The 12,188-nt window shown below is 35.8% G+C and overlaps 1 protein-coding gene across 5 annotated transcripts in view; it reads right to left on the bottom strand.

Annotated features, from left to right (window-relative positions):
• Positions 1-11,887, bottom strand: part of LOC143258459 (TGF-beta receptor type-1-like) — a 51,885-nt gene extending 39,998 nt beyond the window's left edge. For 4 of the 5 annotated variants that reach the window (XM_076517461.1, XM_076517464.1, XM_076517459.1 and 1 more), the window contains exon 1: positions 11,735-11,887. The gene's annotated coding sequence lies outside the window, so the exon portion shown is untranslated. Of the gene's footprint in view, positions 1-11,661 lie in introns of all 5 variants that reach the window. The other variant, XM_076517462.1, reaches the window with a different exon arrangement.
• Positions 11,888-12,188: the final 301 nt, after the last annotated feature.

Genomic DNA, 12,188 nt, shown 5'->3' on the forward strand with positions numbered 1-12,188 from the left:
ATATCAACTATAATAAAATAGTAAAAGTTATAAAAAACAAATCACAGCAGTAATTGTTTCTCAATATTTTTTATCTCCTGTAAATTCTTCTTTAGAATGATTGTGTATGCATGTCACACACAGATACTAAGTAACAATTATTACTTAATCTATGTATGTTTTGAAACTATTACAGCAATACAAATAGAGCAACATAAAGACTTATACATTTTGGTGATTAGTGTTAACTGGTTAGTAGTATGTTTTTCATACCATTGCATGTACAAATAAGAATAAACAGTTGGTATTAGGCAATGCCAGCCAGTTGCCTTCCCTGTAATCAGTAGTCAAAATTTGCAACAGTTGAACATAGCCTAAGTAGCTTTGCCATAAAGAGAAAAAGAGCAAACAAGTTTGGTTGGAATGAAAGCCAAATCCAAGACCTTAAAGTCATGCTCCCCATCCCCTATCACCAAAGCTAAACAAGCTTATAGTAAAAAACAAAACAAAACAAAACAACTTACAAGACTAAAATTGGGAGAGCAAAAAAAAACTTTAGTTTTATCCTTCACAACAAGTAACTATAATAGCAATGTTTCGATTATTTACATAACTGAAATAATCAGACATCCTCATTTCAATTAGCTTATTATTTTCATGACAGTGGCTTTAATGATAATATCAATCTGTTGTTGAAATAAGTGAAACAGTAATCACCAGAATCTTTATTTTTGATTTAGCTGATTATATTCATAACTCATATCAATGTATTTGCTGCTCAACTGTAATTGGTTATATAACCCAACTCTACATAGGAGTGTAGGAAAAAAAGGAAGAAATTCAAGTTAAATTTAATTGTAATTCATAAAAATAACATTTTAAAAATAAAAAATCATATTCTCATACAGAATTATTAAAACACTGTATATAAACAAACAAAACAGAAATGTGAAAATTAAGTATCAGCTTGTGTCTCCTACTAAATAACTAAACCTGGTGGCCAGTCGATTTTAATATTTCAGTCACGTGTGTTAAGGAAAGACAAGTTCCTATGTTCAGATACAAGTTCAAACAGTTATATTTGTAATAGTTTCTACAGCATAATTGTTAACTTATGACTATGTTTAAGCTGTGTCATTAGGTCACATTTGACTACACTGAAAATTTTTCAGAAAGGTAGTCCACCACCAATCATTTCCTTTCACTGTTAAAACTGCCACTTATATTAAAATCCTAACTTCAAGTTAAAGATTTTTAGCATATGTTAAAATTATCCTTAGCATAAGTACTGTTTGATGATCACAACCTATATCCTTACTACTACAAGGTCTTCACTAGTTTTGAATAACCCTACATAATATAAAAGTCAATATTTTGATATTTGACAAAAAAAGGAGAAACAAAGGTTTTTTAACTGCTATTATGATTTTGATTACATCATTTTAGCACTTTGTATTTGGAAGATAAGACACCTGGAGTCATGCAACTGTATTCCTTAAAATATTTAGGTTTGTTAAATCTCAATTTGTGTTCTATTGATCCTTGTTTAAATAACTTAATGCACAGGCCACATACATAACTGTTAACAAATGTATTTATATGACAAGGTTACAAACATGTTGGGAAACAGTGATTCCTAAGGCATGAAGTAATGTAAACATGTTTAAAAAATACACACCTTGGATAATGTAGAAAATCTGTAACAGAAGTTGGACTCATGCTTTAAAGTTTAAAAAACAACAAAAAAACTTGTAATTCTTAAACTTTTCAAGTAGTAGTCAGAAAATTAGCATGGTTTGTACATAGCTTTACATACCCTAGAAAAAGTATTATACTTGCTTTTAAACATTAGTAATCACAAGTGTTTACATGCATCAGAACATTTTCACAATATCTGCAATAAATTGGCTATCCTTGTGTTAAAAGAATGAAGAGTGTCAGAGATTGATTATAAATGTGTCTTAACTGGTTAAATTGTGTTCATCAGTATTAAAAATGTTTGCTAAATATAACTGAAGTTGCTGTTGTTTTTTGGTATTCTTTAACATTAAATTTGTTTTTTGTTAATTTTGTCGCAAGTTTGTTTTCTATGAATATAACATTCAACTACTGACTGACAAAACTGCAACACTTATCTTAATTTAATGTATACATCAAGTATGAATGTACATATACAGGTATACAATTGGACAGAACACACATTACTTTAACTTGGAAAAAAAAAAGGAAGTCTGACCATAATATACACACATTTAAATATATATAAAAATAAACAATAAAACACATATATTAATATATTATGAGAAAGATACAGACAAAAAGTTTGATAATAAACTTGATACAAGATAAGATTTTATATACATTGTAAGCAATTAGATCTAGTTCAAAACACTACAGAAACTGGTTGATTGATTGATTTAGTGTTTTATGGCACAAAGCAGCTAGGCTATCTGCACCAAACGTCCAGTAAAAAGGTAAAAAAAAATTAAATGTAGTAAAATACAGAAAAGGAAATGAAGGTAAAACAAAACATCATTGAAATACAGAAAAAGCATAAAACCAATGTTGACACCTAGTTTACAATGGTAAGAGAGAAAGCAGAGTAAAAGAAGTTGTAAAGTATTTACTCTAGCAAAATGGTAATGATCATAACGCACCAGGAAGACTAACAGGTAAGTTCAAGAACCACCGTCAGTCACCTGAAGTTGGCCTTTCCAATCCTGGTTCCGGGTTATGTGTCATAGCAGCCATTATCAAAATGTAAAATAATAGAAGGTTTAAAAGACATACAGCAAAATCGTAATAATGAGTAGCCAAATGTCCAGTAAAAAGGTAAAGTAAATGTAGTAAAATTTGTAAAAGTAAACGAAGGTAAAAACAAAACAGCAATTAAAAACAGAAAATTGCATAAAACCGATGTTGACATCCAATCTAGAAAGGTGTAAAGAACTTCTGTAGCAAAATGGTAATGATCATAACCTGCCAGGAAAACTAACAGGCAAGTACCAGAACCACCATCAGTCACCTAAAGTTGGTCTTTCCAGTCCTGGTTCCGGGTAATGTGTCATTATGGCCAATACCAAAGGGTAAAGTAATAAAAGTTTAAAAGACATGCAGCAAAATTGGAATAACAACATGCCAGGATGACTAACGAGTAGTTCAAACAGCAGCATTAGTCACCTGAAGTTGGCCTTTCCAGTCCTGGTGTCAAGTTATTTAATGTTCTGGCCATTTTTCAATGTGAAATTGAACTAGAGAGAATGAAACTGTGAAAAGGGAACCACAATTAAAAAGGTGTAATGAATAAATATCCAACACTTAAATGAGATTAAAAAGATTAATGGCCATTAAAAAACTAAAAACTTTATCAAGGTGGACAGTGTCACCATCACCAATAACGCTGTCCAATGTTACAGATAAACCCTGGGAAAAAACGTTTAAAATATTGCCGTCGTTGAGAATCATAACGATGGCAAGAAAGTAAAATATGGCTGATAGTGATTTGAGTGTTACACAAACTACACACTGGTGCATCAATTCCAGATAAAAGAAAACGATGAGTTAAAAAACTGTGACCAATGCGTAGTCTAGTTAGAACAACTTCCTCCTTCCGAATCTTATGAAAGCTAGATGGCCAAAGCCCAATATTGGGTTTTATTTGAAAAAGCTTGTTGTTGCATTGCTCACTCCAAGTGGACTGCCAGCTGGCATAGAGCCAAGCCTTGAATACAAGAGCATAGTCCATGTATGGAATAGGCACAGTGGTGATAGTGCCGGAGCAGATAGATTTAGCTGCCATGTCTGCAATCTCATTCCTGCAAATACCAACGTGGCCTGGTATCCAGAAAAACTGGATAGAAGTAGATGAAGAGAAATGGGCCAGTCGGTTTTGAATATCAGCAAGAACAGGGTGTGAGCCAACGCGTAGCAATTACAGGGCCAGTACAGAACTAAGCAAGTCAGGATAAATAGTGTAGTTGGAGTACTGCTCAGGTTCAATATGATCCAGGGCATGAGATATGGCATACAGTTCAGCAGTGAACACAGAAGCTGTAGAGGGGATTCTGTGCGCAACCACCGAACCTCAGCAAACCATAGCAGAGCCTACTGAATTTCCTGATTTGGAACCATCTGTATAAATTGGAACGGAATGACTTTTTGAAAGATGTTCATTAAATAAATGATGGTATTTCCAATCTGGAGTGTCTGCCTGTTTCATATGACTGAAAGAAAGGTCACATTTGGGGGCTGTAATAAGCCACGGTGGGATGGGCTGACCTGTGGGATCTGCAATGTTATCCAACGACAGACCCAAGTCATCCAATTGCACCTGGATGCGAAGGCCAAATGGAGCAATGGCAGATCGTCTGTTCTAAAAAAGTACGGTCCACCAAGGAAGGAAAACACATCCCCAGGTGGGATGCTTTGGTAAGGAACGAAGTTTCGAAGAAAATGGTAAAGATAGTTGCAAACGGTGAAGGTACAGAGAAGGTTCACGAGATTCAATGTATAAGCTTTGAACTGGAGAGGTGCGGAAAGCCCCAGTGCAGAGTCGAAGTCCTTGGTGATGAATGGGGGTCTAGCAACTTTAAGGCTGAGGGTCTGGCAGAGCCATAGACCATTGATCCATAGTCATGTTTTGATCAAATAAGAGCATGATATACCTTTAACATAGAACATCGATTTGCTCCCCAACTGGTAGTAGAGAGGACACGGAGGATGTTCAGTGCTCTTGTGCATTTGACCCGTAGCTGCTTTAAGTGTGGTACAAAGGTCAGCTTACGGTCAAAGATAAGCCCCAAGAACTTGGTCTCAGGGACCACTGGTAGTGAAATTTCACCAATACGAAGTTCAGGATCAGAATGAATACCCCGTTGGTAGCAAAAGTGAATGGAAACGGTTTTAGAGAGAAAGAGAAATTCAGTATACTTCAGTACACAATTGAGGGCAGTTTGTAGTTGTCGCTCAACATATCTCATGTTCGACGACTGACATGAGATGTGAAAGTCATTGACATACAACCCATTCGCAATAGTGAGAGGGAGTTGTTCAATGATGGCATTTATTTTTATAGTGAAAAGTGTGAAACTCAAAACATAGTCCTGAGGGACTCCAAATTCCTGTACAAAAGAACGGGAAAGTGTCGAACCCACACAAACTTGGAATCTCCTGCCCATTAAAAATTTTTTAATAAACATAAGTAAATGGCCACGTAACCCACATGAATGGAGGTCTTGCAAAACGACATACCTCCATATTGTGTCATAAGCCTTCTCAATGTCAAAGAATATTGATACAAGATGTTGGCATTTGAGAAAGGCTTCTCTGATTGATGTTTCAAGTTGAATTAGGTGGTCTGTAGTGGAGTGCTGTCGTCGGAACCCACATTGGGTGGGAAGGAGGAGGTTGTTTGATTCGAGGAACCAAACAAGACGAGCATTAACCATCCTTTCTAAGGTCTTACAGAGACAGCTCGTCAAAGCAATTGGACGGTAGTTTGAAGGGATCTTGGAATCTTTCCCTGGCTTAGAGAAAGGTAAAATAATAGCCTGGCACCAGGCATCAGGAAAAACATCCTCCTGCCAGATCCGGTTAAAGACAATTAGAAGGACATCAAGAGAAGCAGGAGATAGACGGTGCGGCATGTCATAATGTACATCATCAGGCCCAACAGATGTACTGCCAGACCGATGAAGAGCCATTTTCAGTTCCACCAGTGTAAAGGGACAATTATAGTCAAAGAGACAGTCAGTTCGAAAGGAAAGAGGTGAACGCTCTGCCCGAGTCTTGAAGCCCAAGAAGGTGGATGAACAAGCAGAAGTGCAAGATACCCAGCAAAAGCTTTCACCTAGAGTATCAGCGATGCTCCGGACATCAACCACCTCCTGACCGTCAGAGAGCAAGATTGAGAGGGGGACAGAATTGTAGTGCCCATTAACCTTTCGAATCCTGTCCCATATGATCTTGGAACTGGTGGTAAAAGATATACTAGTTGTGAACTTAATCCAAGATTCCTTCTGGCTTTGACGTCTTACCCACCTAGCATGTGCACGGGCCCATTGGAAAGTGACGAGGTTCAAAAGTGTGGGATATCTACAAAAAGTATCCCAGGCCCATTTTTGAGCCTTCCGTGCTAAGTGGCAAGCAGGATTCCACCACGGATGAGAATATCGTGGAAAATGTGTCGAGGTTTTAGGAATAGACTGAGCAGCTGCTTGTATAATACAGTCAGTTACCGCTGCCACACAGTCGTTTATTGATGGCTGATCCACGATGGCAGGATCAAGTTCTGTGAGAGCAGTGAAAGTGGACCAGTCTGCCTGATCCAACTTCCACGAGGGCACGCGGGTAGGGTGGCATCGACCATGGCCAGTCTCTCTCAAAAGTACAGGAAAATGATCACTGCCTAGTGGATAATTGTCAACCCTCCATGAAAAATGGGAGAATAATGAAGGGGAGCAAACCGAGAGATCAATAGCAGTAAAGGACTGACTAGGTGCATGAAAATAAGTCGAAGAACCTGTATTGAAAAGAGAAAGATTGTGATCAGAGAGCATACGCTCTACAGAGCAACCCCTCCCATCAATAACAGCACTTCCCCAGAGGGGATGATGTCCATTAAAATCCCCCAGGAGTAGAAAGGGACATGGCAACTGTTCAACGAGAGCATCAAGGTCTGATTAATTATATGTCTCTTTAGGGACAGGTAGAGAGAACAAAGAGTGATGGTATGACCCAAGGAAACACGGATGAATATGGCCTCCAAGGGTGTGTTGTGTTGAGTGACAAAGACAGGGTGGGCACATGCTAATCAACCAATAGTGCCCCCCCTCCATGTACTAATCCATCACATAGCCTGTCATTTCAATACAGAGAAAACTGCTGAATGGTGACTGTATCAGCAGGTTTTAGAAATGTTTCTTGTAAGGAAAGACATACAGGATGGTAGGAAGCAATCAGTGTTTTGATATCATCCAGACTAGAATGTAAACCTCGACAGTTCCATTGTATCAAGGTGGCCATTTTTAATGACAGGTAGGCGAAGTGGCTAGAGAACCCTCCTGTTTACAACCACGTCTTTTTTCCTTACTGTCCTTAGTTGGAGGAGGTCTATCAACCCCCATGGATCCTACCCTGGGTCAATTGGGCAGGTCTTTGTTATTGGAAGGGGATTCCAGTGACTGAGGATGTAAACAAATGATTGTTTTGCTTCTTGGGGTGAGAGAAAAAGATGTATCAGAAGAAATGCCTGTATTTGAAACTGAAGGATGTGGATCCTGAGGTTTGTTGGAATGTATGGGAGGAACAGAGATGGGTGTGGAAGTCGATTCAACCTTTTTAACCATGGAAGTCAAAAGGCTTTTCATTTGTTATGAAAACGATTCTCTTGGAGGCACAGGGAGATCTGTCTGCACTCCCACTGTAGTTGTGGAATGAAGAGCAGCAGCATATGTCCGAAATGGAGTGGCGAGCAGCAATTTCTGAGCCTCAGGATAACTACTGTTATGAGTTGTTTTCAAACGTTGCACCTCTTTTTCTCTAACCATTTTGGGCAAGAACGAAAGTAGGAAGGGCGAGAACCATTGCAGTTGACACAATGTGGGTCCATGTCACATTCACAGACATCGTGATTCTTGCCACCACAACGAGCACATATCAGGGAACCACGACATGATGTCTTTGAGTAGCCGAACCTCTGACATTGGAAATATTGGAGAGGGTTTGGAATGTATGGCCGTTCCCTGCAAATTAGATAACCTGCCTTGATGGTGGCAGGTGCACGTGATGATGTAAATGTCAAAACGAGGGTATTTGTTGGCAGTGTAACTCCATCTGTGCGAGTGGAGGTGCGCCTCACTGCAGAAACTCCTTGAGTGGAAAGACCAGCAAGAATCTCTGACTCGGGGACATTCTTCAAATCCCTCTCAACAATAACTCCTCGTGATGAATTCAAGGTAGCACGAGGGGTAACTTCAATAGGAATATCCCCAATTGCCGTTGAATTCAAGAGGAGTTCACTGTGGTGGGTTGTGGATGTTTCAACTAATATATCTCCAGATCGAAGCTTCTATACTGACTTTGGAGAGCCAACAAGACCCTCTAGTCCCTTCTGAATAAAAAAGGGGGACAATTGCCCTAAAGGTTTTTCTGAAAGAGAATGTAATATAAGAAAATGAGGTACGTATGTTACAGATGTTGAAGATTGCTGCTCAGAGTCTTCAAGACGTGGTCGCTTACCTATTGACTGTTTTTTTCACTATTTTATTTAAATTTTTTGAAGGTAAATCCATAAGAAAAAAGAAAAATTTCAGTACCCACTGACCCCACCTACCATGGAACCCTACAAGGGGACGCACTACAATGTCATGCAAGGACAATGCAGCAATGCCAGGGTTTTGTGAACACTATGCCCAAACACCAGCATCAGGCACAATGTTCACAACACCCATTGAGAACTTCCAACATTGGTAGTTGGTTGACTCTAGCCCAAGTGGACCAGCCAATTGACCCAAGGGGGACCACCCAAAAACTGCCCGTCTACAGGAATTCAAGGCCAAAGTGGTGTGTTAGGGTTGGACCCCTCAACCATCAGCATCCTCTCCTTCCCTTCACGGGTCGCCACGCACGGCAAACATGTGGGCGTATGTTTAGATCCCAGAGAAGGTAACCAGATAGAACAGAACCTTCCCTGGGAGGTCCCCTCACCATGTACAGGAATCCACACCGAGGGAACAGAAACTGGTAAACCGACTTATAGAGATAAACAATAAACTACCCTTCACTGTTAGCTTTAAGGATGGTTTAGTGGCTGCAAGCCATATTTATCAAAAATATTTTGCAGGGTATGTAAAATTGTTCCTTTACATAATTAAAAAAAAACAACATCCATTAAAAGTTTGTGGTCTTTTTTTTTCTTTCCTGCTATTTCAAATTATTCAAATCGCAAGACATGCAACCATAACATGATGCTTTTGGAACACACCCAACTGTCAAGAAACAAAAGTTTTCTAATATCAGATTAAGTAGCAAGGTAGTTTATTAGGCTTACTTGCTAGTCAAAAACACAATATATGGCTGCTTGGAAAAATAAATTATAAAAGTGAGACTGCAGCAACATTTAAAAATTAACTTCCACTGAATGTACTTCAATTTTAAAAGGAATACTATTTATATGTGCATATAATGATACATTAAACTGATGCAATTGGTACAAATAGGATTAATTAGTCTTGATGAATGATTTTACAATAAATTATCCACTGTTGAGTATTGTGAGCTATAACTACTATGAGTTCAAACTTAAGAAGACTAAGATAAGCAAAGTGGATTTACACTGCAATGAAACCATGTTAATATCAAGCTGTCTCATTCTGAAGACTTACCAAGCTATTGTTTCTAAAGTCAAATTTGAAGGTTCAAAAGAAGTTCATTTTTTGCAAAACAGTTCTGTGTTATTGCCATAGTGTAATTACCTCATGACAAACACTTTGAAAATTATCTCTGAAAAAATACACAGACTGTGCAAGAATATGTGGTAACATATACCATACTATCAGTAACTTGCATTAAATATCCAAATACTTACTAAATATCTACATAAATATTTCAATTTAAAACAAATTACTTTCAATATACAATTTCTGCATTAGGGCATCATACTTGATTATAAGTTATTTTTGTAACTAGCTTATAAGTATTACAACTTTCACACTGTATTCCATTCAAAAATTGTGTAATCAATATATTACTATACATAATACCTTAACAACAGAGGGCACGCATTTCACTTTTATCTGTAGTTAAAAAATTATACATTGTAAATTTCCTACAGTAAGTACCTCACTGTTTGACTACCTTGCATTATGAACAATCATGTTGAAAGAAAATACCTTTCTTTGAATGTATTAGACTTTATACTAATTCTTCAAGTTCATAACACTTTCAGAGTGACAAAATAATCTTATTACATGTTCCTGTAGTGTTAGAATGTTATACAGTTCAAGGACTGATGACTTTCCATTTTTAAAAACAAATGTTAAATATGAAATATTGAAGCATTGTTTGGCAGATTTCATCCACAAAAGCACCCAATTAACAAGATTTTACTCTCTTTTAAGATACCATACTACTGAAGTATTTCATGCAAACATTTCTGGTATATTGTAATTGTACATTGTTACTATACACGTTTTTTCTTCTATTTCACATTTTTGAACAAGATTAACAAATTTACTTTATGACAGTTTTACATTAATATTTTCCAGAAGCTTTGACAATTGTAATCAATCACTATAAATAATTATTTCTGCCTTTGCTACATAATTAAGCAATAAATAAACTTCCCAGCATTTTCCAACAGGAAACTATTCTACAAATTTTAAGCAACAATAAGATTAATGTGATTATAGATTTAACTAGACACAGAAATACAGTAACAAAATAGGTGAATATATATTTATAGAAATGATACTTTGCTGTCATTTCTTCTCTATTGCAAGGAAACATTTATGTGGAAAAGGCTACAATGCTTTATTTGGCTTATGATAATTAAATAATTTGAATGTATAGACTACATAAAAAGTGTTAGTCACAGAATGTAACATGAATTAAGTAAAGGGTTTACATTATTTGGATATGTAAACTAAAATATAAAGATTTAATTTTTTTAAAAGAAAATTATATTCATTAAATTTATTTTATGAAGACTAATTCAAAGATATAGATAATAGAAAATGGACGAATATATTTTCTTCAAAAAGTTATTTTGGTTTAGATTTCAATTTATAACATTTGCTAAACTGTTCAGCACATGATGATTTTAAAAAACAAAAACTGCAGTAGAAGGATTATCATATTAACCTATTATTGCATATAATATAGGTAGTGATAAATCCTGATACTAATTGCTACATTATAAATCAGAAATCAATGGGTGGAAAATGATAACATATTACTTCCTTATTTCAAAAATTACCCTGAGACCTTCAACAAAACACATTTATATCAAATCTTCATTGGTACCAGAACCAATTACCTGCAGTACATTTCCATATACTGCATTGCAAATTTTAAGATAGTAACATTTAGAAATTAAATATACCAGACTGGCTTAAATATTGCCACAAGTGTTACCACATTGCTGTTTCTATATTAATGATTACAACATAAACTTTAAAACATGCTATATGACCAATTACACAGTCTTCTTCATAAGACTGCATACTTAAACTTTAATCATCTGTAGTCCTGTCATATCCATACGTCTAAGACTTAATACAACTTATAAACATATTGTGTTAAAATTCTTTCAGTAATTTTGTTTTTAATATAACGTGAAAGTGGAACTTAATAGATAACTATTGTCAGTACCATAGTGAACTGACAAAAAGTAAGGTAATATACTTATAATACTAATAGTAGTAGTACTACTAGCAGTAACAAGAATAACAGTGGTACTGGTAGAAGTATTACAATACACACTTACTAATACTATTACAAGTATTAGTAACACTAGGTTAGGACTAGTAGTAATCTACCCTACGTTACTCGTACTAACTGCGGTAGTGGTAACACTAGTAACCTTATGCCTATTAACTATTGCATTAGTGTTATTACTACTAGATGCAAGGAGTATCATTATAATTATTATGAATTAATAAATTAGTAAAATAATAGTCTTACTCTATTAAAATTTAGTGAAACTGAAACATCAGTTGGATCGTAGTTTCTATATGTAGAGAATCGTTAAGAATACCTTTTCATGTCAGGCTGATATCTTGAAACTAAAAGTAATGGTCGTGCTCTCAACACGTGTAAGCCAAGTTTGACTCTCAAAACACAAATTTTTCTACAACATACAAACATAAATACGCCAAAAACACCCACATCAGATATAGTCAATTCATGACGTCACAAACAATTACTAGTAGAGAGCGCGACATACGACATATAAAAATTAATTTTCCTAATAAAATATAAAATAAAAAAATATATAAAAAAGCAGTCAAAGTTTTTAAATTAGTTTTTTCACAACCTATAGTCAAATGATAAAATCAATTTACATAAATATTTAGTCTAACAGAAGATAATGGTTAAAATGATAAAAACTACAACATAATTTGTTTTCTTATTTCTTGAACTGTTATCAAAAGATGTATCTCAAGATGAGTGGTATGAGTATTAATACTTTTATTAACATAAAGTAGAGA

This window comes from Tachypleus tridentatus, chromosome 8 (genome assembly GCF_004210375.1).
Source record: "Tachypleus tridentatus isolate NWPU-2018 chromosome 8, ASM421037v1, whole genome shotgun sequence".
NCBI lineage: Eukaryota > Metazoa > Arthropoda > Merostomata > Xiphosura > Limulidae > Tachypleus > Tachypleus tridentatus.